The 27,308-nt window shown below is 40.7% G+C and overlaps 2 protein-coding genes across 2 annotated transcripts in view; one reads left to right on the top strand and one right to left on the bottom strand.

The window, feature by feature from the left end:
- Nucleotides 1-27,308, bottom strand: part of LOC146522634 (uncharacterized) — a 518,363-nt gene that overhangs the window by 8,193 nt on the left and 482,862 nt on the right. The window lies entirely within an intron of this gene.
- trpc5a (transient receptor potential cation channel, subfamily C, member 5a) overlaps nt 1-27,308 on the top strand; it is a 203,067-nt gene that overhangs the window by 45,853 nt on the left and 129,906 nt on the right. The window lies entirely within an intron of this gene.

Raw genomic sequence — 27,308 nt, 5'->3', positions numbered from 1 at the left:
CAAGTTTTTGGGTAAGAGCACTTTGGGAAGCATCTCATTGGTGCAAGTACTGTTTATGCCTGTCAAACTGTTCACTTTAGAATTTCTCTAAAATGAAGCTGAAGAAATTGTAATAACTAAATGTGCTTCTAGGAACAAAGTGCCTAAAGATACAAGACAAAATTGGTTCTTGGCCAATTTGTCTGCTATGTGTAGACTGAACACTTGCTCATCTCCTGAGTTCGGTGCCTTGAATGATTCATAGGGCAGTCTTATGTGTCTTATAAGTCTTATCTTATGTGGCTAAATAAACGAATTTATCTGAAAATGGTCAGATTCAAGGATTGAACTGAAAATGAGTGGAAAAGCAGCCCGTGTTCAATTAAGAACTTTGAAAAGTTCAGAAAGCATGGATAACTATTGGTCAAGACTACTTTAAGAATCGCAAGGAGGAAAACGTGATGAAATGAGGCTTGACTGGAGAATGGTTAAGATTAGTGAGGCCCAACTAAACCTCTGTTAGATGCTTTGGGGCTCCAACAATCATTGGCAGATCTGACCTTCAGATTCTGTCCAATCTAAATTAGCTCAGCTTCTAATGACACTAATTAATAATCTCTCCTCAAAGCTACCCAAATGTGAGCTAGTTCTCCAAAGCTACTCGAAGAGAACTGATTCTGTCACTGCTCTAACTCTGCATTAAGCAATATCTGTTCCATGTTATGGTGAGCTTTCCTTTTTCTTAACCTCAGCTGATATCACAGTGGTAAAATTAAATTTCAGCTCCCATGTCTCTTTGTAAACGACAGCACATGGCCTTTTGGCTGGAGGCTGTGTGTGAGTCAAAAGGGGGAGATAAATTTTCATGTCTGCGCTGGATCATATTTACTACAGGGCAATGTTCAGGTGGAGAAAGGGATCAAGCATTCAGTTATTTTTATATATTATTCTTTTCAAGTAGACAATGTTCAGTGGTTTTTTTTTCTGTTATCAGCTGATTAAAAGAAAAGTAGCCACAAGTTAGAAGATGTGGACATTACTATGAAACATAGAAGACAGACGCAGGTATATACAAGTGTTTACTCAACTCATTTTCAGTATTTTCAGTTGTATTTATAAAGCAATGATATTCAATGGTCTTTTGTATTTGGCACATTTAAGAAAGTGCAGTGTCTATTTTGAAGATGTTTGAATGAGCTGTACCCATAAGTTTGGCCAGTTTGCGATGCTGTCTAGCAAACTACTGCACATACGGCATTTAGGTAACATCATTAAATCATAGTACACGTGTGTTTTCAGTAGACGCTGTCAGTAGCAGGTAGGGGTGGGGGAAAAAATCGATACTGTGTAGTATCGTGATATTTTGTTTGCTAATAATGTATCGATACAGGGACAGCAGAAATCGATATTTTGTTACAAAAAGGTTTTTGTGCTCTGACTTCAGAGCATGTTGATCCTTTTTCTGAGCAAGAATCCTGACATTCCTTCACTGTCCAAATGTGTTTAACTTTTTTATGGCAGCAATAAACATGACAGTTTACTTATTTTAATTTAAGACATGTTTTATTTTAATTAAGTTTGAAACTTTTTTATTTAATGTAAAATTATATTTTGTTTTAATTTACTTTCAAATTCTTCAGTTGCTGAATGGGCTGCATAGTTTTCATAAACTGCATAGTTCAGAATAGCTATAATTGTACCAGATGGTTGCATTCAGTTAAGTTGGACTAGACTGTAATACAAACCATTCAGTTTGTCAACAATAAAACTGAAATGAGAGAAAGACTGAGTGTGAGACTTTGATATTAGATAAAATGAATATTGATAAAGTTTACCTTTATGTACAGAATCTGAATATCGCAAAATATTTTAAAAAATTGCAATAATATCGTATCGTGGGTTAAGTATTGTGATAATATCGTATCGTGGGATGTATGGTGATTCCCACCTCTAGTAGCAGGTGTTTGACATTTACATGTGTAAACTGTAGCTTTAGGATAAATAAGTAGGGTTACACTCTCACCCTCTATGCAAACTACTCCCACAGCTTTCAGGTTTCCTTAACCCCTGGGAAACGATGCAGTGAAAATTAGGAACAACCAAACATCATTAAAATGATGAAAGAACCAAATTTGTTTCCCAGGCCAGTATTAAACCAATAATAAAGATAAAGTTTACTGATAACCTAAAATGTTCATATAATAAAAACACGAAGACTGTGTACAGAGGATTTGAAGCTCTGTCTTACAGAAGGAGTTGACTGTACCACTGACTGTAAACTTTTTGCTACAACTATTTGCATCTGTGAAGATTTAAATGTCACATGGTTGATCCTTTAAGCGTCTGTATATCCAACAGTGAGGCGAGACCCTAAACACAACATGTGAAATGTAAATTCTGCAGCTTTGCAGGAGAAACAAAAATAAAGGTGTTAAGAGCAGACATTAGATCAAAAATCCTTGCACAGGTTCCTTCACTTCTCCCCCTGCAGCGTAGCGAAATAGGAGTGCGAGTACATGTACGGTTGTGCAATATTTAGTTTTTTAGATGTGCCTTTTTTTCTTTTCTTTTTTTGTTGCAAAATGTTGAAACATTTCTTCCTGCAGTCTTGAGTGTGCTTGTTAATCCCACCGAACCCACCCTAGGAGGAATCTGTGTTCTCTGTAGGGGGTCTGTCTGATTGATGGATGGCCCTCTGAAGACACTTAGAGCAACACATTCGCTTTGATAAGGAGATCACATGACCTGAGAAAGGGGGAGATGGTGCAAGAGTGCCCTTCACGAGAGAGCCAGAATTTGTCATTCCTACTGCGCGTTTTAATATTCATGCTTTTGTGTATTTATATCTGAATGCAGACACGCTCAAGTACTGCAGAGTAGCCATGCACCACTGCAGCTGTGTGTGTGAGAGAGAGAGAGAGATCGAAGAGAAACACACAGAGGAAGTGACATTTGTCAGTGCTGGACCTGCACAGCAGTGTGTGTGTGTTTGTGTTTCTGTGCACATATTGGGCATGCAGCTCAATGGATAAATAAAAGTGTGTATGCATACATAGTGTATGAGTGAGAGCGTGCAGATCTTTTTCCCTGATGTCCCGCTGGCTGCAAATCATGAGGTTAAGCTATGCGTTTTCATAAAATGGTGTGTTGGTATTTGTATACTTAAGGGTCTCTATTTAACGGTTCCACTTCTGATAGAGGGCAGATTTAAAGCCCGATCCACAGAGTGAATAAATCCTGTTATACTTAAGCATTTTAATCATCAAGTATGTGTTTAGTGTTCATTTCTGTGTGTACATTTTGTCTCTTGGTATATTTCAGTGTGCAGCGAGTACAAATGTGGGCTTGTGTGTCTGTCCTGGCATATATGTCAGTGTGTGTGTGTGTGTGTGTGAGATGTGTCACATCCAGAACAGATTGTTCCCAGACGGCGCTGTGCTGTCTGACATGCCATGCTTGTTGTTAGGACAGCCATGCTGGTAACCATGACAGCCGTGGTCGTTAGGGAGCCTCTGCAACAACTGATGACCGTCGGGACAGGAAACGCTGCTACATTTCACGTCTTCCTCTCGCTGAATCTAGAATTCTTTCTCCCTCTTATTATTTCACATTATTTCCTCTGGTCTTGTCGTCGGTTTAGAACAGGTCACACTTCACATTTTACACCAGCGCTGAGGTCCGGTTTAAAGCACCATGGTGGTTTCATCTGTATGACTCCACTGGCACCAAACGGGTCTGAGGAAGCCTGCAGCGACTCCTGTTTCTTGGAACATTATCTGTCTCTTTTCTTGTACAATCTGTTGCCGCCATGGTGGTAGTCAACTTTTATTCCTAAAACCATGCATGATGGTGAAATTACAAAGAAAGCAACTGCAGCTCAGCATGGATCATGTGCCAACGTGTGCAGCAGTATATATGTAGCAGATTTTAACAAGAAGCAGTTTGGATGGAGGCAATCACAGTTTTTTAAGCCAGGAGACCACAGTTTGTCCTGTTTTGTTACCTTTGTGTTTTGCACCTTTGTTTTCATTCACAGATTTCTTTTCTTTCCACTCACTTGTTACTCACACTCCCTGGTATAGAAAAGATCTTATTTACAGGTTCTGAGTTTACGCGTTTTCAATACAGTCAGAATAAATAAGCTTAGGAACAGCCGAGGTAATGACTTTGTATAAATCTCTACTCATGATGCAATGATGAATGTACCCATTTCACAGCTGATGGTGTCCACATAATGAGAACAATCTCTGCCATCGGCGGGCTCATGATCTTGGGTTTCTCTGAAACTTTTGGAGGCTGCAGTGTATGACGCTATTAAACTGCACAGTGCTATACTGAGAGCTGTTTCTCTTATTTATGCATTGATGGGGGTACTCTGAATATTAAAAGCACCTCTGCAGTTAGCTGAGCTTTGCCTCACTGCTCTCAAGTTGGCCAAACTCATTTCCACAGTCCCTTAAATCAGGGAGCTGTCTGATTCGCTTCATCCTTTTTTTTTTTCTTTTTCTGAACATCTATGTTTGATTTTTAGTTAAGTTTGAGTTAATTTTCCTCACAAATGTAGATAATTTGCTCTAAAGTTTCTGAGATTCTGTTTCTATTTACCTGGAATACCCCACCTTTTGCTTCAGGCAGCTGGGACAGGCCCCAAAGCCCCACAAATTGGACCATGAAACATTTGCAAATGAAGGAAGATGCAGTGGATGTCGGGCCACCATTTGAAAGGCTATGGTTTGGATCTCAGGGACTTTGTAATGTGATGAAATGAGTCTGAAGGCAAACCAGTAGAAATCGCCTCGTACAGACGTAAGGGGAAACATAAACTGCTGACTTGTACGTTCCCTGTGAGGATATAAAGTGGATGGCTACTTCAAGTGTTTCCATCATAAATATATCAATTGTAACTCTGCATTTCTGTGGAGCAAAAGAAGGGGGAAAAAAATTCTGCGTGAGGAAATTATGGTCTCACAAGGTTTCTGTACCGTTTAAAAAAAACAAAAACAAGAACAAAACTCGCCCAGTTTTTTTTGCATCTTTTCCTTTTCACAGCTTTGTTTTTTAATGAAACTATCAGCATGAGAATATCTATGGAGTAGCACTGTATGAAAGCATAAAGGATTACTAGTGAGCGCACTGCACTGATTTCTGGTTTGAAGACTGGGTTGGAATGTTAAGATTTTCATTGGGAGTGACTAGGATGGATTGGATTCGATGTGAGTATATCAGAGAGACACCGTTGAGAAGGTTTGGACATGTGCAGAGGAGGGATAGTGGATATATTGGACAAAGGATACTGAAGATGGAGAACAAGCAGAAGGTTGGTGTGACAGAGGAGGCTGTTGGAGAACAGGTGACAGAGGGCAGATTATCTGCTTTGACAACTCCCACCTTAACTGGGTGGGTGTAGTTCAGGAGTTTGAGCAGGTCATCTACTAATCAGAAGGTTGGTGGTTAGATCCCAGTCTGCTCACTAGAGTGTCATTGGGTAAGATACTAAAGATATAAGACACCTCTGATGCGTTCATCGACGTATGAATGTGTGTGAATGTTGGATGAAAGCTTCTATGGGAAAAAGTGCTTGTATGATTGGGTAAATAAGATGTTGTATAAAGCACTCCGAGAAGAAAAATGCTATATAAGAATGAGCTCAAATGGAGCAGCCGAAAGAAATGATGAGTGTGGATTCGCTCAAGTAAAGATTGCTTTGAGTGATCAGTTAGAATAGAAAAGTAACAGTCTATTTCACTCTCTTCCAGCTCTACTCACTCATAGTATTAAATAATCTTTATTCATCTTATGTGGGGTCTTTGTGCAGACCAGTGCTTCACTCGCTGTCTGAAACGAGCTGCTTTAACTGCATTCTGTTTAAGGGCACCCTCTCTTCATCCTCACAGTCAGCTCATATGACCATCTATGGCATCTCAGCTCTTACTGACATCATTCAGACACAAGAGTAGGAAAAAGTGTTTGTCCCACAGGGATCATTTGCGCAGACTTTGACCTCTGTTGTGTAAATCTTTGACCGTGTTCAGTATGATCTTACACCATTGTAAAGTATGTATATGCATAATACAACAGCTTTAATCAAGACTGCTCTCGCCCCTTTTTCTCCTCAATTTCACTTATTTTCTTTTGCCTTTGCCTCTGTGTTTGTCCCTCACTTCACTCTGCTGCTTCAAAGCTTTGATTACACTCGCACACAAGCCGTGGCTCCTCTCCCATTGTGTCCGTCTGTGTAAATGTCCATTACTAAGAAGAAAATTAATTCAGCGAGTGAACAGTTAGATGACTTACTGACTCAGTGTCTCTTCTTCTGGTGGCAGTCAGACAGTTATCTGGCAGTTTCTTCCTCACCGATGAATATTTAGACCCCTCCCCTTCATGTCACTGAAGCAAAGACATGTTGATATATTCACAGTTTTATCCTGGAATAGCTCTTATTAAGTACTGTTTTCATATTGAAGGAGGAAGTGATTCTCCTCCATCTGTCTACTTTTCTTTCTGCGTCTTTTATTGTCCTTCTGGATTTTCATCTCTTCCACTTTTTCCTCTGTCTGCTTGTTTTTCTTTGCAGCACAAAAGCTCATTGGCAAACCGCCGCCCTATTTAGGAGCCATGCATCATTTATCGTTTATTTATTTTTTGGTATAATTTGCAGCATAGAAGCTTCAAAAGTCTTAATTTAACTCACTTTTTGATTAAATAAACCTCGTCTTTCAACTGTGTTTTTTTTTTTTTCTGTCCTGGTATTTCCAGCTGCCAATCATTATTCTTCCACTTTGATATTCTTCATTTCCCGATCAGCTTTTTTTCTGCCTTGACATTGCAATTTTATTTTGACATTATGACAACTTCTAGCTGACACGATCTCACAGACTGTACAAGAGCAGCTGACTCAGTGCTTCTGTCTTGTGTCCCTCTTTTTCCTTGATAACTCTTTCTGCCCCACTCTCACTCACTCACTTTTTTTTTTTTTTGGTTTGTTTTTAATGATCAGAATTATATGTTTTTCTCATTTCTCTGCCAGCCCGGTCTGTAATGGCTAATAGCTATTTAATGGGAGGAAAGACCACATCACTTTAATATTTTATAGGACAGACAGAGAGAGAGAGGGAAGAAAAGAGGAGGAGATGGGATTTAATTTCAAACTTGCTCAATTCATTAAAAGTTACTTAAGCTGATATGGATCATAGTGCAGAGAGAGGGAAAAAAAACAACTACTGACACGGTCTAGAAAATCCATCATGTATCCTGTCTGCTGTAACAGGAACAGACTGTTCACACTGGCATGACACATTCAAGCTGACGATGTATGGAGATAAATATTCATATGAACTCAGTGATTTCAGCTCTCTACCTGCCATCAGCTGCTTCTACACTCAAAGAAAATGTCCTCAGTACTAGCTGCTACACCTGCCACCATTAACCTGCTGTTTTACAGCTGTAATCTCCAACAACAGCTTCTCTGAAGGTATAGTCAGTCAAGGTTTTGAAGTTATTTAATATCTAAAAGAAAAGAATGTGCTCATAAATATTACATTGCTCATAAAAATGTCTTCCAACAAATTGATGTGTTCTCATAAACGTGGAATTAATTCTTTAAAATTACATAGGCACAGTTTCATGGGAGCCGCCATGTTGCCTTCTTGAATACAGTGACTGAGATGAACATCGCCTCTCTGCCTAATCATATTTTATGCATGAGGCTCGAGCCCCATATGCAGTATGCCAAAGGTGGAGGAGAGGAAAACTTGTAGGCGTTTGTGTGCCGTGGAGGTGATTTTTAATTTGTGTCTGTACCTTCAGAATGAAAGATATGAAGGATCATACCTGTGTTTAAACAACTGAGAACGGGTCCTGTTAGAATAGAATAGAATAATCCTTTAATTGTCCCACAAGGGGAAATTTGGTTGTAACAGCAGCCAAAAAGACAAATATACTACAAACAGTACACAGGACACGGAACAGAAACATACACAATTTTTCTTACATATTTACATTAAGGACAATGGTTACTATAAACAGAGTACTGTACAGTTATTAAATTAAATAAAAATAATTACAGGTAAGAGGCAAACCAGGTTGTAGTGTGAATTGGTTAATTAACTAACTTATTGCAGTTACAGTATTGATGTAAACATCTATGTTTGTTGGGAGCAGTTCTGATTGTACAGTCTGACAGCTGCAGGGAGGAAGGACCTGCGGAAACGCTCCTTCGTGCATCTAGGATGCAGCAGTCTGTCACTGAAGGAGCTCTGCAGTTCAGCAACATTTACATGCATGGGGTGGGAGACTCTGTCCATCAGAGATGTTATTTTGGCCAGAGTCTTTCTGTCTCCCACCACCTGCACTGGGTCCAGGGTGCATCCCAGAACAGAGCTGGCCTTCCTGATGAGTTTATCCAACCTCTTCCTCTCAGCTGCCGATAAACTGCTGCTCCAACATACAACACTGTAAAAAATGACAGATGCCACCACAGAGTCATAGAAGGTCTTTAAAAGCGCTCCCTGGACTCCAAATGACCTCAGCCGCCTCAGCAGGTAGAGTCTGCTCTGACCCTTCCTGTAAAGAGCATCAGTGTTGTGGCTCCAGTCCAGTTTAGTATCCAGGTGAACACCCAGGTACCTATAAGAGTCCACTATCTCAATGTCCACTCCCTGGATGTTCACCGGTGTCAGTGTGGTGGGTCTGCGTCTCCGGAAGTCCACCACCAACTCCTTCGTTTTCCCGGTGTTGATCAGCAGGTGGTTCTGCTGACACCAGTCAACAAAGTCCAGAGTCCACTGTCTGTACTCTGAGTCGTCCTCACCTGTGATGAGGCCGACTATGGCAGAGTTGTCAGAGAATTTCTGTCGGTGGCAGTGTGGGGAATTGATGGAGAAGTCTGCAGTGTAGAGGGTGAAGAGGAACGGTGCCAGCACAGTTCCCTGTGGGGCCCCCATACTGCAGACCAGCGTGTCAGAGACACCTCACATACTGTGGACGTTCTGTGAGGTAGTCCAGTATCCACTGGGACATGTGGTGGTCCACTCCCGATAGCTCCAGCTTGTCCCTCAGAAGTCGTGGCTGGATGGTGTTAAAAGCACTGGAGAAATCAAAGAACATGATCCTCACAGTGCTTCCAGGCTTCTCCAGGTGAGTCAGAGCTCGGTGCAGGAGGTAGATGATGGCGTAGATGATGTTCACCAGAGAAACAAAAACCGCAAAAGATAAAATGCCATCCTCTCTCACCTCACCTTAAGCGTCATCTCCTGAACCAAAGTCAGACTTGTTTATACATATTTCTGTGTCTTGGAGCCACAATGCTTGATCCACTTCAAAGAAAGTTCCGGTAACACAGGCTAACAGCAGCTAATAGCAGCAAAAACACAGCAGGTCTTACTGACGGAAAAATTCAGGATATCCTGAACAACTCACCTCAGTATTGCTGTCATTAGACAGAAGTGAGGATCACCGACTCTTCGACCCGTATCAGACTCCTTTTACAAAGTTTTACAGCCTCCTCCAGAGTAAATGGACGTAGACACCTGGCACATTAACAGCCAACATCAACAGTCAATTACAAGCCTAGGCTCACTACAGATGAACAGCGAACAGAGTTTTGAGGTGACTTGAGGGTAAAAACAAAAAACTATAGCAAAATATTTATGTCATAGAATTGACACAAATCCATTTTATATCTATTTTTATTCTCATTCCTATTAAAAAGTGCTTGTATTATACAAATACTTTCAAATATAATCCATATAAGAATGTGTTGATACACAAACAGTAAAAGAAAAATGCTAGCTGGTATATTATGGGGAAAAGCAGAGCAACCGGCTGCAGCCTGTTATGTTGTTGAATGTTTGTCCTACAGTGCCCACCGTACCTAGGAGTTTGCAATTGAATTAGGAAGGCTAAGAGTTGACATATCATACCTTTTAATTGGCAAATTACGCATTCCTCATTTTTTTTTTTTTTTTTTTTTTTTTTAAATTAAACTTGGGTAACACATTACCGCTTGCAAAATGTCTTCAAAGACAATAACACTTGTATGCTTGGGCTCAGCATACAGTTCTGATCATGTGACAGCTCTGAGAGCCTCTCCTTGTTCTCCTACATCCCCACATTAGACCTTGGTCTCAGGCCTGGAGACCAGTTGCCAACCCTCTTGAAACAACTGAAGGTTGCTGACCGCTCCCTGACTGTTTCACAAGTGGTTGCTGGAGGCTGCCGCTGTCGCTGGGTGAAATTGGTGGCAAAGTAGTTGCTACAACAAAGACGACCTTGTGATTTTTTTGGTCACTACGAGATTGCTGCAGTTCACTTTAGTTTTCATAAAAAATACGCATACAAGCAGTCGTAGGGGAAATTGTGAAAAGTACAACAGAAAAGGTGTTTCCTACTTTTGAAACAAACATGTTTTTAAAGGCAGCACTTTGTTGTAAAGGTCGGTAGTCTTCATTTCCAGTTTGCATTACACTATTGAGCTTCCAAGTTGCTTTGCAAGTTGGTGGAGAGTGTTTGCAGAGAAATCAGTGTCTTCCATGCAAACTATAGGCGCTGACGGCAGTCTGCAATCAAATGCACTCTGTATTAAAATAATTAAGTACAATTAAAATGTTTACTTTACCGCTGTGTGTCCTCAATCCCAAGCTGTTTACATGTCATAGTAAATCAGGGAAGTGTGACAAAGGTGATGAAAGTCTTGTATTCATCTTCCTCATTGACTGTCTCCTCTGGCACGTGTTTCAGCTCCCTGATGATGGATGTCCTTCCTCTGTTGGGGGATTTGTAGTTACTGTGTTGCTCTTATTTCTTTAAGAGTTTGAGCAAACTCTTCACAGAAGGCCAATTTGGCTCCGATGCTATTTTGGGATGAGGAGCATAATTAAAATGGAGCGAGGGAAGTAAACTGCCTGAAAGTAATCATGTTAAATTGTTTTCTACGGTACAGTTTTTAGACTGGGCTTGTTGTATTCTCACTGCAGTGTTGATAAAGAGTATTTTTATTCTGTCTGGGTTTTTAGACCAATTAGAACAGAAATATTGAGCGCTATGTAAACGTAGCCGCCGTCTCTCCTGACGTTGTTCTGCTGTTTTCAAAAATCTCTTATTCCCTTGTCCTCTTATCCTCCTCCTCGCTTACTGCTCCCTCTCTGAGCACAATTTCTCAGCCCTTCTCTTCTCATTTATCTTGCTTTAACTCTTAAGTGCAAAGTGCTTTAGTGCCCTTCACTTTGACCTGCTGTTGTCTAACTTTCTATCAACACACGCCCTCGCTCACAGGTTAGGTAACTCTGGACACGGTGTTAGTGTAACCCTCAGGAGTGTAGCTCAATGATCTATAATTAGAAAAAGTGCAGATGTCACGGCAAAGCCTGCTATTGTCATCTCTGTTGCGAAGGTGTGTGTGTGTGTGTGTTTGTGCGTGTGTGTCTCCAGGAAGTACTTAGCAGCGTCAGATCAAAGGAAGCCATCTAATGTCTGCCTGTCGTCTTCCTGGCTAATTAACCCAACACACACGCACAGACGCATGCGTGCACAGACACACACACACATACACAGACTAACACGGAGATTACATACAGAGGAAGCTAATTAGCTTGTGGCCTGTTTTATTTTTAATTTTTTTTTAATATGGACTGGCATGCTCGCTTACGTGTGTGACTTTTGTAGAAGTCATCATAACTTGAAGCATGTGAACAAGGTGACGGATGTGTCCATATTAAAGCACTTTAACCTCCTTGGACCTGGCATCCACATATGTGGACATCACATTTTGGGTTATTTAGACTAAAATACTCAATTTTGCTCTACATGGGCCTGATATCCACTTACGAGGACATTATACTGCTACTGTTGTATCAAAATTTGAAACGAATATCCTCATATGTGGCTCGTACTTTTCTTAAAAACAAAGATAAGGTAAAAAAAATCTGGTAATTCTTTGTTTTTACATTCATATGCCCAAATATAAACAGAAATTAAAAATGCATGTCGTGGAAGAGTTCGGGTCTTAGGAGGTTAAAGGAACATGTTAATTGTTAAAGGTAAGCAGGATCCACTGGAAGTGTTCTAAGGCTGTTCTTAGAGCCCAAAGTATTCTCAGTGTATAGATGAAGAAGCCAGAGTGACCTTTGCCATTTGTCAGTGATGAAGCAAAAATGTTAATGATTAAAACCAAGATCTCAGGCAACTTTTCACCATTATGTCCATTATGTAAGGAACACTGAGTGAACAAAGGAGAGATCTCAGACATGACCAAAAACACTGTCCATCCATCCATTCGCTTCCGCTTATCCTTTCTGGAGTCCAAGCTGTCTTAGGGCAAGAGTAGTGGTGCAACGGATCGAAAATCTCACGGATAGGATCAGATCACGGTTTTAAGTCACGGATTGGATCAATTTTCGGATCAGCAAAAAAGAAAAAAAAGAAAAAATTTTAACATTTACTTATTAACTTTTTAAGTATATTTTGCCTATTTAAAAACTTTCGACTCAAGACTCATTCCACACAATTATGTAAAAACAAATTAAGGTTCAATATAGGGCAGTACAGGGCTTTGTATCTACCACTCCGCTGTGATATAATGAGCGGTCACGTAGCTTTCCGTTGACCTGGAGGTAAACCCGTTTGTAGTTGGGCAACAAAAGATGTGTGGGACAGTTCAGCCATAACTTTAAACCTTTCCTGCTCATACATGCTTGGAACGATCTTGTCACACTGAAGTGGACGCGCAACGAGATATCATAGCGTGGCTCAAGCACGTTCATCATAGTTTAAACCCCTTGTTTTGAACAAGGGAATACAACCTCCCGTCTGCAGCTAAACACCCCAATAGCTTTTGTAATAGCTTTAGCCCGGTCGAATGGGCAGCAAAGGGCTACTTAAATGCCGCAAACTCCTCTGCTCCTCCACTTGGACCGCTAGCGCTGGCCATAACTATCGCTTGACCGACTGACCACAAGCACCATACACATACTTTTTTTCCTTCTTTTTCAAATCTGCGGATCACATGCGCTCCAAACCGTGGAGTGGGATCGGTTCGAATTACGGATCAACCGTGATCCGTTGCACCACTAGGCGAGAGGCAGGGTACACCTTGGACAGGTCGCCAGTCACCAAAAATGCTGTTTCAAAATCAAATCCACTGTTTGTTTGTTTGGTAGTCCAGTAAATAATATACTAGAGGACAGCACAACACTCAAGCAACAAGTAATGATCGCTTAAATATTTAGCGTTTTCACTCCTTGGAGGTGAAAGGCTGATGGGGTATTGTCATCAGGTGGGCAGCATGGACACCTGAGTGTGTGAATGCGAGAACTCGAGAATGAGGATATGTAGTATTTTCAAATTAAAACCACAGATGCATCTACTAAAAATCTCAGACGAGTTTGAATCCCAGCAACTGACCTGAAGATCAGAGGTCAACTTTCCTTTAAAAAAAAAAAAATGGCAGCAAGATGGTTTTGCAGTTGTCTTTATGGAGCTGCTAAAAGTCCGAGGCAATGTTAAAACCATTGCTCCTGGAATCACTAGCAACAGTCACCAACAGCTGCCATATTTGTCCAATCACCCAACTCTTGTATGTTGTTTTGGATCACTGCTTCAGCTGAAAGTACAGCATTGGGCAAATGTTCAGGCTTTGTTTAGCACAAAGTGAACTTGTGCCTCCAGTCTAGCTCACTAATTTCATTATCTGTATTAGCGGTTGTGTGTGTCTTAGTGCGGTGCCACCAGCTGCACCTGTAACTCCTTATTAGGTACAAAAACACAGGCATCAAGGAGATGAAAATATAGCAGTGCCAAAATCAGGCTCCGAGCCAACCTGCCCTATAGGTATCAAAGTATATGTGTGTATACAGCAAATGTTTAGTTGGCAACTAGACGGGATTTTAAAAGTTTCTGTGACTGAGTGCCAATTTCTAGAGCCAGTATAAGATTGAGAGCAAATGCAAGTACAAATGCAGACATCAAACACCTTCACTGTTTATTTCCCTGCTCAGGGCTCCAGTTTACAGCAGGAACAGTCATTTGTGTGTGGGCAATATCTGTGTGTCTGTCTGTCACTTGGCTGCAAACATTAAAATCATATTTTCCAACAGGCCACCGTACTTCAATGAACTCTGTCGAACATTTAGTGGAGAAATGCTGGTGTTGCTCTGCTCTATTATGTCATACTATGAGTGGAATGTACAGTTAAAAGTGGGAAATTCTTTCTTTGTTGCCTTTCTGGGACAAACAAGTTGTTACCAAGCATTGCTGTTACACCACACTTAAGATCCCTGCTTTTAGTGCCTTTAGAAGGGTCTGTCTGACAAAGCTGGACTTCTACAGTGTACCACGTGGCTCTTAGAATTATTGGTACAGCATCAGGTTTAATGAATTTAGACTATGATGATACCTGCTGAACGTTTGTTGGAATCCCAACCATAAGCACCTCTGTCAGTATGATCAAGGCATCATTTTGTTCTGGATTCCTACTGGCTGGTTAGATTTGTAGATTAGTAGATTTGGGTTACCTTTGGTTACTGTGGTTACTACAATCAACTTTGAACCACCCTCACTGTGTGATGCGGAAGCACAGTTTCAATGTTGTGATCAAAGCTGACACTATAATTCACACTGGTCATCTTTCCTCTGGGATGGCCCAAGATTGCACAGTGTATGCCCATCTGTCACTGAGCTGTCCATGGTGCTGAACTGAAGTCTTTTAGCTGAAACTTCATACTTTTCTACTTTGCACTAAAGATATTGCAGAAAGTAAGTGTTTACTAAAATAATGTGAATAGTTTTCACTTGTTAATGCTTTATACTTTATAAAGTGAATCTGGTATAGATTATAAAAAATCAGATGCGTTAACAGATCTAGTTCTTTTTCATCCTTTTCTGGAATCTTGCAGAACTGCCACAGCTCTGATGTCTCGTCCCATTATTCCCAACTGACCCTACGATTGGGCTGGTTGCCTTGTTGCTGAGTAAACTTGGAACCATCAGCATTCTCCCTGATAGTATTACATGCTGAATAAAGATCTAGACTTCTTAAATTGCCCGTGGAATTTCTTTTTAAGCTGCTTTAAAAATGACAGATGGTGTTGGTTTTTTGGAAAGGGACAGAAGTCTGCCGGAAGTCTTTAATATTAATCTCAGATGAGATAGTGAGGATGGCACTCAGACACACGAACAAACCTGCTGCTTTAACCTCTAACCTGATGTTGTGAGAAATAAGAGCTGCTTTCTGACTGGTCGACTCCAAGTATTGTTTCCATGGCGATCCTTTTCCCTTCTGCTGTCATGACTAAGCACCACAAGAGACGTGTGTGCATGTGTGTGTTTGAGAGAGAGAGAGAGAGAGCAAGCGTGTGAATGCCAGGAAAAACAGAATTTGTATATGCACTGTGGCATCATTTTTATTTTTTGTTTTTGTTTTTGCATCGTACTTACGCACACAAACACACACTTGAATGTGGTGAGATTCTTAATGTGTTATTTCGCTCTTAAACAGTTCTAACACAAACTTAAACAAATATAAAAACAGCACACTGTGGCTGCACATAGATATGGTAATACCTCAGTTTATCACCGTTTTAGAAAATTCTCTGTGTGTGTGTGTGTGTGTGTGTGTGTGTGTGTGTGGGTTTGGATACCTCACTCCTTTAATATGGGGTCCAATGATGCATATCAGGACAATGATTTACTGATTAACAGTGAAAGTCTAACACATATACACAGATTTGAAAATACTTGCACAGTACTCCATCACCATAATATTTGCATGCAGAGCCACATGGATGTCCCCACAAACACACATACATACACATGCAGATTAGCCCAATTAAGAAGACCGATGTAGCGCAACAAATTCAATTATAGCTCATTGTGTAATTACATATGACTAAATTAAAGGCAGAAAGGAGGCAGAGAAGGTAACAAGCAAGTTTTTTTTTTTTTCTTTAAATCTCAAAAATTTGCTTTTGGGTTATTTTTTTTGGTATACTGTATTGTCCTCCTTTTACCTAGCTTGTTATTACAGTTGGATCAGGAGTTTGTACAACTGCAGAATATAAAAAGCAGAAACCAGAAGAGATTTAAGTTTGGCCACTATCTCCTTCGAGCTTGCCTCCTTGTGAAATGCTGCACTGCTTTTGGAGCTCCTGCTATTTTTGGATTTCTTCCTTGACATCTTATTCTGGTCACTTGCAGGAGGGCATTGGCGATCTGAGATTGGAAGGCAGTCTTGCATAGCGAAAAATACAACTTCAGTGTCAAACCGAGCCATCGGTTTTCAGTAGAAGTGCACAGTGTCCAAGTGTCAGTCAGGGGCTTGGGGCAGGAGCATGGTCATCACTTGACTGTCAGCATGAGGGCGTGCTGTAGCTGTACAGCCTACACTGTAGTCAAAATTTGAAGATGGGTATGTGCTGACCCATAATGCAGTAATGAGTCCGGAGTACTGGTGGGTTGGAACACCAACATGTTGACATCTAGACTGATCCAGTCAAAAGTTTTCACTACTTTTAAAACATGTATTCAACCGCAATCTCATATCTGTCTAAAAGCCATCTTTTTATGTTTGTTATGGAATTAAAAGGAGTAAACCTCTGTAGCCCAGGAGACTTTTTGGTGCTGAAGATTCCTGAGAAGTGAAAATAACTGCTGTGAAGTGTCAGTCATAAGTTTGTTTGAATTTAAAGATCACAAAAAACTTGTTTGAACTTTGTATGATCATTTAATATGTTTAATACTTAATGTTTTTTTTTTCATTATCTCTTTCTCTTCCTTTTGTGCGTCTGCTTCCCCCTCCACTGCTCTTTTCTGCCTCATTTCCACCTCATTCACTCACTCTTCAGCTGAAGCCTCATCTGCATAAACATGGTTATTTATTCATGATATAAATATGCTATATGTGCTGCGTTTCACTACTGTCTGTCAGCAGTTCTGATACATGAATTGAGAGCCAGAGTACAATTGTGTAAACATACCTGGTCAATAAAGCTGATATTGTCACAGTTCGTTTTTGTCACCTGATTAGACATGGGAACATCCCGTCTCCAGATGGCTGGTTATAAGCTAATGGTGTGCCAGCTAATGTTAGTGTGTGTCGTAAAAATCTCACTTTCCTTCTGATAAACACTTTGATATGATATGAGAATGTAATTAGAGTTCATTCACTGAAGGTCAGAGTGTGAAAACATCAGATCCATTTCAGAGAAGCTTTCAATAACAGCAGCTAACACTGGCCAAAAAGCAACGCTTGTGACAGAAAAATTCAGGATATCCTGGACAAATGAACTGTTTCTTATATAACACTTTTTTTACTCTTCTGGTGGACTCAAAGCGCTTTATGTAACATGCCTCATTCACCAATTCGCACCCATCAGATGAACACACTGGAGACCAACATGGAGTTCAGGATCTTGCCCAAGGACACTTTGGCATGCAGACTGGAGCAGCCAGGGAACACAAACAAAAAGCATCAATGTTTCAATTCAATTTCAATGATTCCCTCTACCTCCTGAGCAACAGCCATGTCCCAATTCACCTCAGTATCTCCATCATTGATCAGAACTGTAGATGAACGCTAACAGGAGTGTTTGAGAGGACTTGTTTATTTGGTTTTTTTTGTTGTTTTTTTGTTTTTCCCCCAAGAACAACTTTGACCTTACATGATAAAACTGAAGGTCAAGGTAAAATGCTTAGTCAGTCTAGGAACTTGTGCCCTGAGGCGTAAGGCAGAGGCACCCTTTTCAGTTGACACACATCCTAGTTTTTGTTCCTGAAGTCTTATTAGGTGTTGATTTTATTCAGAAATAGTAGAAAATTGATGATCATCCAACATGGTCATAGGGTGTGGGGGTTTAATTCTGCTCTTGGTTAAGTTTTATCAGGAAGGTAGCTAAGACTAATAGGTTATTTGTGTGCCAAAGCTCCTCAAAGTTTAACTTGTTACTGAAAGAGTTGCTCTGACTTGCATCAGGCTCGCAAGCGAATCCAATTAATGGCAGAAATTGCACCTAAACGCACTGATTTCACTGCACAGTTTCACAGCTTTAAAGTAAAGCAGTCGTAACACAGATGATGCGGTACAGCAGGTTGAAAATCTGCTTTGTTGCTTAGATTGTAACATCTTAAAAAAATGGAAAAATAGAAGTTCTTTAGATAAACTGTCCCATACACTACCTGCTAGGTCAAATGGTGCTGCAGGTGTCTTGTGATAAACTGATTTGACGTCGCTCCACTTCCTGACTTAAGTTTAACTGATCTGTTCATGTAAAATGTAGCTTGTAAGTTGTAAGATCAACTTCTTCATCCAGGGATGAGGAAGTTGATCTAAAAGTTAATTAGAGGCTGGACACTCTTGGCAGCATTTTTTTTTTCTCACTAAAGTGTCTGCTGCTTCCTGTCAGCTTAAAATGCATAAGTGCCCCTAAAAGCTATGCCCCCTCCCTCCCCCAATTTTAGCAGCACTCTAGTTTTCATACAGTATTACTCATCCTTTATACAATCACACTCAAACACACCACAACACACCCACCCAACATTAGTTGACCCATTCCCTCAGTGGGTATAGTTCATGGTGGCTCAGACCCCCTTTAGCGTTTGGTGGGGGCTGGGTGTTCCTTGAGCGCTGGGAGCTCTGAGACCCTGATCTCAGCTCTCACCGGGGTCTCCTTGGCCCATCACCTCTGGTCCACTGGGACTCCCACATCCTGGTCGTGGGCGCCCCATATAGGTGCTCCCTGCTACTCCTCCTGTGACGGGTACTCAGATATCACCGAGATGTGTGGCCTTAGGTCTTCTGTACTCTTGGGGGGCTGTGGATGGCCCGGTTCTCCCAGATCCATCTCTGTCTGCCTCTGGCAGTATATTTCATGACAACGACACTCTCTCTCGCACGTGCACACACACACACACTTTTTTTTTTTTTTTTTGCTCTCATGCCAACTTAAATAAAACCAACTGCCAAGTTATTTATTTATTATTTTGCTCTTTCTGCCATATCAACCAAATAAGTCACATCAGCAACGAGGGGTAAAGTGCTGAATGAATGCATGAGTGGAGTTTTAATTGAATCTTGCTCAAAGTTTCTTCAAGTGCAACCTAATTTAATTGAGAGCAGAGAGATTTCATGATTAGCGCAGCTGTTGCTCTAATCGGCGTTTTGTCAGAGGAAAGCTTTTTGTTGTTCATGGCTGTTTGTTGTTTAGGTGCTTTATAAAAACACACTGACATCGCCGCAAGCTGTGTCTCGTTTAGGTGCCATGACCTCCGGGCAAGAGTCGGCTGCAAGCATCAAAGCAGGAAAACAGAAAAAGGAAAAAGGAGGTTGGAGAACAGAGATGGGGGGAGAGGATGACAATGGTAATTAAATCAAACTCAGCTGAAAGGGAAAATAGAAAAGACAGATGAAAAATGAGGAGAAATATCGAACGTGACAGAAATGGGAGGAGAAAGAGGAATAAAATGATGGATTAATGAACGGGAGAAGAGGAAAAGAAAGGGCACAGCAAGGCGGGTAGGGAGGTGGATCAAAGATGGAGGGAAGAGGTGACAGTCAAAATGACAAAGAGGTGAGGAATGCTAGCAGATGGCACGATGGATTAAAGTGGGAGAGGTGAAGGATGACAGGAAATGATGGATGGAGAAAAGAGAGACAAGTGAATTAAAAAGGGCAAAAATCGAGGTAGGATTGGTAATGGAGGATTATTGGATGGAGGAAGGATGAATGAACCTGGAGGAGCGATGAAGAGCCTCCGAAAGAGGTACGAGATTAGGAAAATGGCACAAGGGAGGAAGAGAGGGAAGAGGATTGTCGAAAAAGGAGAAGTGGGATTAGAAGAGAAAAGGCTGAAGGAGGGTGAAATTAGTCACGGTGAAATAAAACTGAGGGACGGATGAAGAAGGAAAGAAGGGAAATAGAGGGATTAGAGGTGGAGGGATACAGAAGCAGCAGCTCCCCCAGGATTTTAGGTCGCACTGGGGTTGGGATATATTCAGTTCAGCTTGTGGTCTCATCTTCCCAAATGCAGAATGCCTTTTGGGTCTATATTTAGAGTGTTATACAACAAAGGATTGCATCATCTGCCAACAGAGTTTTGTTTGCCAGAATTTTCTCTGTCTTTTTTTTTGTTCTTCTTCAGTGGCTCCTTCTGCCTTGCGCTAGACTGAGGTTGAGGTTTGTTTGTAATTAACATCTCTATGTTAAACTGAGGTTAAATAAGAAGCAGAAAAGCTGTTTACAAGTTCTCTGAAGCCTTTTGAAGAGTTTTCTCATTGTGTTGTTTTTGTTCTGCCGTCAATTTGATTTGTTATTTTATGCCGTAAGTAGCCTACAGGGGATTTTATCCAACCTGCCCAAGCTGCTTCAGGTTCTAAAGTCAAACTGAGTTAGTTTTATTTAAATAGCCTGAAATCAAATTTGCCACATGGGGCTCAACACTTTGCACAGCCACAGTTTGAAGTAAAACTGCCTTTAAAAAAAGCCATCTGGGTGTGGATGGAGAAAACAGGTGCAGGAGACCCACAGAGCAGGGATTAGTCTTCCACACAGTTTTACGTAACCTACAAATTTACACTGAAATCATGTTTAGCTTTGTCTTACAAATCCCCAGTTCACCAAATTTTTGTACTGGGCTACACAAATGAAACTGCATTTGGGACAAAAGCTCATATTCAGCTCGGGTTTAACTGTGGTGTTAATACAGCAAACTCAGTGCCAGCTCACGTCAGCCAGTGTTTCAGCTGGTCCACTACTATCACATGTACTGAAATCTAATTTTAGGTATCTGAGATATTAATAGAGAGATCTTTGGGAGAATTGTGTGATGCAGCATAGCCTGCAATAGAAGAGAATTCCAGGTGAAATTTGGGGCAATTTACTCTTTTGTCCTTTTTGGAGTGCCGTTGATGCGCTAAACATAAAAATATCCAGTGATTTCCTTTGTAACATGTATCATTTTTCACTAATACTTCTGTCTGATGTGACTGTTGACATGCGGAGGACTGCTGAAATTAAACCCCCACCTTCCACTTGAGAGTAAAATTTCTGGAAGTGTTTTTGGTGCCCATTGCTGCAGCATATCTGCAAGCACCTTTGCAACCCACCTCTGGACAAGCTCCTCACATCATTCTGTGTTTGTCAGATTGTCATCCATCGATCAATTCTCTTCCACTTTACCACTGCAGGATTGTGGTTAGGGTTGGAGCCAATCCCAGCTACCATAGAGCGAACAGCAGAGTAGAACCTGGACAGGCCACTGATCTGTTGCAGGGCTAACACAGAGAGAGAGACACACATTCACACCTATGGGCAATTTAGAATCACTAATTAACCTAACCCCACCAGCTGCATGTCTTTGGACTGTCTTAAAGTCTTAAAGTCGTATCAGTGGCCATTTGTGATTGGGGTTTTGCCTCTGCTGTTGCATAAATGGACTGGTCCTTATAGAGCCTTTCTACTTGAACACTCAAAGCACTTTGGGTGAATGAAACTTGCAAAGCAATCAGATAGTCATATGATGCTGAAGCACTTTCTAACATGAACACTCCAATGGATGCAACACAAAGTTCTGTAGTTTGCCCAAAGACACTTAAGGGTGCAGACTGGAGGTGTTGGTGACTTTTCAACTAATACACAGTCCGCTCTACCACTTGAGCCACAGCAGTCCACTGTAAAAAGGTAAATGGCAAATGGACTGGTTCTTATATAGTGCTTTTCTACTCTTCTGAGCACTCAAAGTGCTTTACACAACTTGTGCATTCACCTATTCACGCCCATTCGCACAAGCACATTTTATTAGTGCTTACTAACTAACATGTACACACACATTCATACTCCGATGGATGCATTGGAGAGCAATTTGAGGTTAGTATCTTGCCCAAGGATATTTGGCATGCAGACCAGGGGAAGCCAGGAATTGAACCACCAACCTTCCAATCAGTAGATGACCTGCTCTAACGCCTGAGCTACAGCCACCCCTGTCACTCAGGGGTGAGGAGGTCCGAGGAGGACAGAGCTACACAGTCAAATAGAAATGACTGCAGCCGGAAATATTCTCCTTTTGACTGTAGTGGTTCTCACTAAAATGCAATAAAGTCTGTTAAGTGAGTAAGATTTGAATCAAAGATGCTTGTGCGTGGGTGCGATTGTACAGCACGTCAGTTTGAATGAGATTCTCTTTGCAGAAGAGTAAACGTGAAAATGAAATGTCGTCTCTGATGCACCAAACAAAGTTTTAAATCTAACACGATGATCATTGCGATGCAAAACTTTGGGTCTCTTCTGGCTCTAACATGCTTGGCTGAGCGTATGAATTTGATCTTCGCATTGGGCATGTGCTCTCAGTGGACTGTTAACAATCTGTTTTGCAGCTTGCCAGTTGAATCCAGTCCCTGTTGATGGCAAACCCTTTTTCTGGCAGGGCCCGGCCCGACACCTTAAACCCTTCCAACAGCAGGAGGAAAACCCTGCAGGTCTTGGTTTAAATCCTCCTAAACCTCGCTCACAGCTCCTCTAGGTTAAATTTTGGGGTCGCTGTTGGATGGACGGAGGGATCCCCTTTTACCCTGTATTTCACCCCTCTTGCCCTTTTTCATCAAAGAGGCAGCACTGTAGTCCTTAAACAAAACACAACAGAGCTTGATGTGTTTTTTTTTTTGTTTTTTTTCTGGTTATCTCTTCTGAACATGATGTGAGGGCACTCATTGAAATTCACATCTTTTCTTCCTCCTGTGTTAGTCCTCCTTCCTTCTCCACGCAATACCCCTTTCTGTCCTCTAGTTTACCCCATTTTGTCAAGTTTTCCTTTTTTATCTTCTGTTGCCGTGGATTTCTTCTTCTTATTCTCCTCCCTGCTCGTCCTCTATCCATCAACTCCCATATTTTTCCTCTGGCTCGCTTTATACTATTTTAGTTCACTTCGCATGGCCACACTAAATATTTAGGAATGTGTGTGCGCGCAGAAAAACATGAATGCATTTTTTCAAAATAGAATAAATGGCTCTTCCAACCATCTTTTTGGTGCTTCCTCTCTTTTTTTCTGCCATCCGATAATGTATGATCCTCCTTTTTAAACTGCTCGCATTAAAAAAGGAAATGCATTTTACCTCATGGCTGAATTTAGTTGTTTAGCGACTTTAGTTAAAAGTAGTGCATATAAATATTAGTGTGTTGAGGTGCTGCTACAAGTAAAGAAGATGGAACCAAAAAAAGCTTAAAATATCAACAGAGCAGCTTTTGTACTGAGATGAGCAGGTAGTGTGCGGCTGTGGAGCGCAGTCTGAATGCAGAAATGTATTCTCGGATGAATGATTCTTTTCCTTCATCCAACACTCATTGCAGTGCATTAACTCCTCATTAACAGCATTTTGGGGACTATGGATACATGGGGCTCAGCTCTGAGCATCCGTCCACACCAATTACACATTCAGTCTAATAAGAAAAGTCATTCTACCACTACAGGCAGTGGTATCAGTGCCGGTCACAGTTTTGGTTGGGGTGGGATAACTGTAGCAAGTTATACTTCAGAGTTAATCTCAGAAATACCATATTATCAGAACCATGTACTTTGAACTTTTAATATTAGTAATATTAGAGATTATTAGTAATATTTAGAGTTTGTGGCTATTACTAATTTCCAACACTTGTGGATACTTGGGCTTTTACATTACTTATTATTATTACTGTAGTAATATTGGCATGTCTCATCTTTCATGGGTTCAGCTAAAGAAACGTGACAGGCTGCTAGCAACAGCAAGTATTAAAAGATACTCTTTGTTTATCTTTGTTACTTTTAAGTTGACTGTTGTGTACCAAAAACAGTTTCATCCCTTGCGTCATATGCCTTTTTTTTATGCTTGAATGATTCATAGTTGGGTATTCAATGGTTCAATTTGTTCTCTGTAAATATAACCTGGTATAACTTTACTGGCAATGAGTGAAAAAGCAGCCAATGTCCAGAGAAAGGTCTCCATGGAGGCTGGAGAACTATTCTTCAAGAGCACTTCATAAAAGCAGTGGCTGAACAGTTTTGCACAGTACAATAAATTATATGTGTAAACAGTCAACCCAGACTCTTCAGTCAGAATGATTTCAGTTTGCACTGACTGAGTAATAAGTACTGACAGTACTGCCCACATTTGTGTACAATATTGATGCATCCGTTTCTGTTTTACTTAGTAGAGAGTGTAATAATTTTCACAGGGTGTAAACAGGAACTCGAATCAGAAGTTTTCTTGTTTTTGTTCCATTTTGTTTGTTGCTCTGGCCCTCTGTGACAAGACCTCTTGCTGTGCCAACACTGACACAATTAAGGAGGGTTGTATGTCTTGCTGCAGGGCATCTGTTTTTGTGAAAACCCCCTAATTCACAAAGCTGCTAATTTCAGTGGTTTTGCACTCTGATCTCCCAGCAGGCTCTAAAATTTCAGGTAATGTTTATCTGATTGCAGTTTGGCAAGCGGTCGTGAACATTAGCATTTTCTTCCTTTTAGGCTGATTATGTTGTGTTTGTGCTGTCCTGCGGACACAGAGATTAGAGGGTTTTTCTCTCTTTAAACCTCTTTGGTGTACCCATATTTGGGAGATTTTTATGGATTATCTGCATGGTGTCCTAAAATGTAGCTTTGTCTAAAGAGTAAATCAACCAAATGCATCTCAAAATTTAGAAAAAAAAGTCATGTTATTTTCCTAAAAAGAGTCAAATAAATGTCTATTGAAACTCATCACATGACACAAACAGTGCAAACACTTTTAAAGGAAAAGGCCCTGATGGAGGGAAAGGGGGAGAAAGAAGATATGGTATCCCAGGGAGCAGAAACAGCAAAGATGGTGGTTAAGGATGCGAGGAAAACTCAAGAACAAGCGGCTGAAATGGAGAAGGAGAAAGCAAAAGATAAGTGTTAGCAGAGAGACCGAAAAGAATGTGAATTTTGGGGTAAAATATATGGGGGTACAGTGGGATAATGACACAGAGAGGTGAATAGGGAAAAAAAGAGGGAATGGTTTTCTAAAAAGAAATTTTCAGTAGCAAAAACATCAGCGTCTAAGATGAGATCACATTAGACTGTAGTAAGCGAGAGGACAAGACCGAGACAGAAAGTGGGAGTAAAAGACAGACAGAGGGAGTTTGATTAAGTACAGAAAAGATGGACTAAGACACCCGGAGGAAAAGCTACCCGAGGGGCACAGTGAGTGATGAAGTGGAGGTAGTGAGAGTGAGATAAATGTCTAAAGTCATGCTGGAACATTTAAAGGGATTATAAAATGTGCAGCATGAGAAGAGGAGGTAGTGGAAGAGAGACACAAAGAAGAGGAAGAACAAATATCTGTTTAATTAGCAGGATGCATTTTTATTGCAAGAAAATTTTCTAGACGTCTTTTAAATTGACTAAATCCACTATAATTATATATTGAAATTTTCCAGATCTATGAAACATCTAATAATATTTTGTAAAGTTACACATAAAACCCATGTTACAGTTGATATAATCAATAACTTGCAGTACATTGTTAGAATTATAAACCCACTTAATAGTTGTAGTATTTTGAGTTGTTTTTATATATATCGTTTTATTACATTAACTGTGAATTACATCTTCACTTTTTTTTAACACAGTACATTATATAACCAGTATAACCATAACCAGACTGTGACAGTTCTCTTCTGTAATTTTAAGGCTCGTTATTTGTATTACATCAGTGGCTGTATTTGTATGTAATTTAATTATTTAGACGCATTCAAATACCTCATATGTAACATAACTCACAAAATACTCGTAGGGTTTGTTTTTTGTTTTGTTTTGTTTATTTTTTGGCATCATCATCATCATCCAGCTCCTAGAATATTGTAGCTATTTGCTGAACTTTGATTTATTTATTTACTTTTTATAGCATTGATTTTATAGTAGTTAGAGTTTGGACCGGTGCTACATTGGATATTTATATTTATACCATGTAGCACACATTTTTATTGATGGCCCATTTTACAATAACAGACCCATCTTTCCTTCAAGATCACCTTCTCCTGCACCTCCAGATATATTTCAAGCAGTGCAGCTGCTCAGACTCCCTGGATATCTGCCAAGATATCCAGAGCACATTGCAACCTTTAGCTGAGGACTGCTGAAACTTTCTGGTGAAACAAATATTTCATTTAACCAAAGCTAGGAACAAATCATAAATATCAAAAATCAAATAATGTAGTTTTTGTAGCCAAACATCATCTAAAGCTGTAATCAGAATCAGAATCAAAGAGACTTTATTCATCCTCAAGGGGCATTTAAGATAAAACAGAGCAGTGTGACGTTGAAGATAAGGACGGAGCATAAACAGGCAATAAGAGTGAGATAATAAATACACAGAATATACAGTATATAAACAGTTTTTAAAATTAAAGTGACTGAATAGGTGAATAAATAACTGTGAGTCAAAGTAAGTAAAGTGTCGGCAGTATAAAAAGATTATTATTAGTTTATGTTTGTGGGTGTGGGAAATGTTCTTATCGGCTGGAGTTAAAAAGCAGAGTGGCTTTGGGGACAAAGGTGGCTCTCCTCCTCTCAGTCCTGCAGGAAATGCAGCGGAGGCGTCGCCCAGAGGGGAGCTATTGAAATGCAGGGTGAAGAATGTGAGAAGGGTCGTTGATGATTTTGGCTGCCTGTCTAAGGGCCTGTTGGCTGAAAACCTGTGCCAGAGAAGGTCATGATGCTTTCCAGGAAGGCATAGTAAAAAGTCATCCTGATGGGTGTGCTGACTCCAAAGGAGTTGAGTTTCTTAAAGAGGCATAGTCATTGGTGGCACCTCCTGAGAATCTCCTCTGTGTTGGCAGAGAATTTCAGGAGGTTGTCAAAGATGGTTCCCAGGTATTTGTACTCAACTACCTCCACTGGCTTCCCGTGGATGGTGGTGGTGACTGAAGCAGCCAGATCCCTCTGCCTACTGGAGAAGGTCATCACCATCTCTTTGGTTTTGCTCACGTTCAATCCAAGTTTGGAGCTGTCACACCACTCTACAAACTCCTGCAGAGTAGGCCTGTGGTGTTGTGAGGGGCCTGACAGCAGTGACAGGACAACTGTGTCATCAGCATATTTCACCAGGTGACAGTTGGGATGTGTGGATCTGCAGTTATCAGTGTAGAGGATGAAGAGCAGGGGGGAGAGCACACAGCCCTGGGGGGAGCCAGTGGAGGTGGAACGGAGACTGGAAAGAGAGTTGTTGACCCGAACTTTCTGAGTCCTGTTGGTCAAAAAGTCCAATATCCACAGGGTTAGCTGATCATCCAGGTGAAATCGGTAGAAAAGTTTAGTGGCCAGGATATGAGGCAGCAGAGTGTTGAACGCTGATGAGAA

Source organism: Neolamprologus multifasciatus, chromosome 3 (assembly GCF_963576455.1).
Source record: "Neolamprologus multifasciatus chromosome 3, fNeoMul1.2, whole genome shotgun sequence".
NCBI classification, from domain to species: domain Eukaryota; kingdom Metazoa; phylum Chordata; class Actinopteri; order Cichliformes; family Cichlidae; genus Neolamprologus; species Neolamprologus multifasciatus.
The sequence above is the reverse complement of the archived record's forward strand: the minus strand, read 5'-3'. Positions and strand labels throughout refer to the sequence as shown.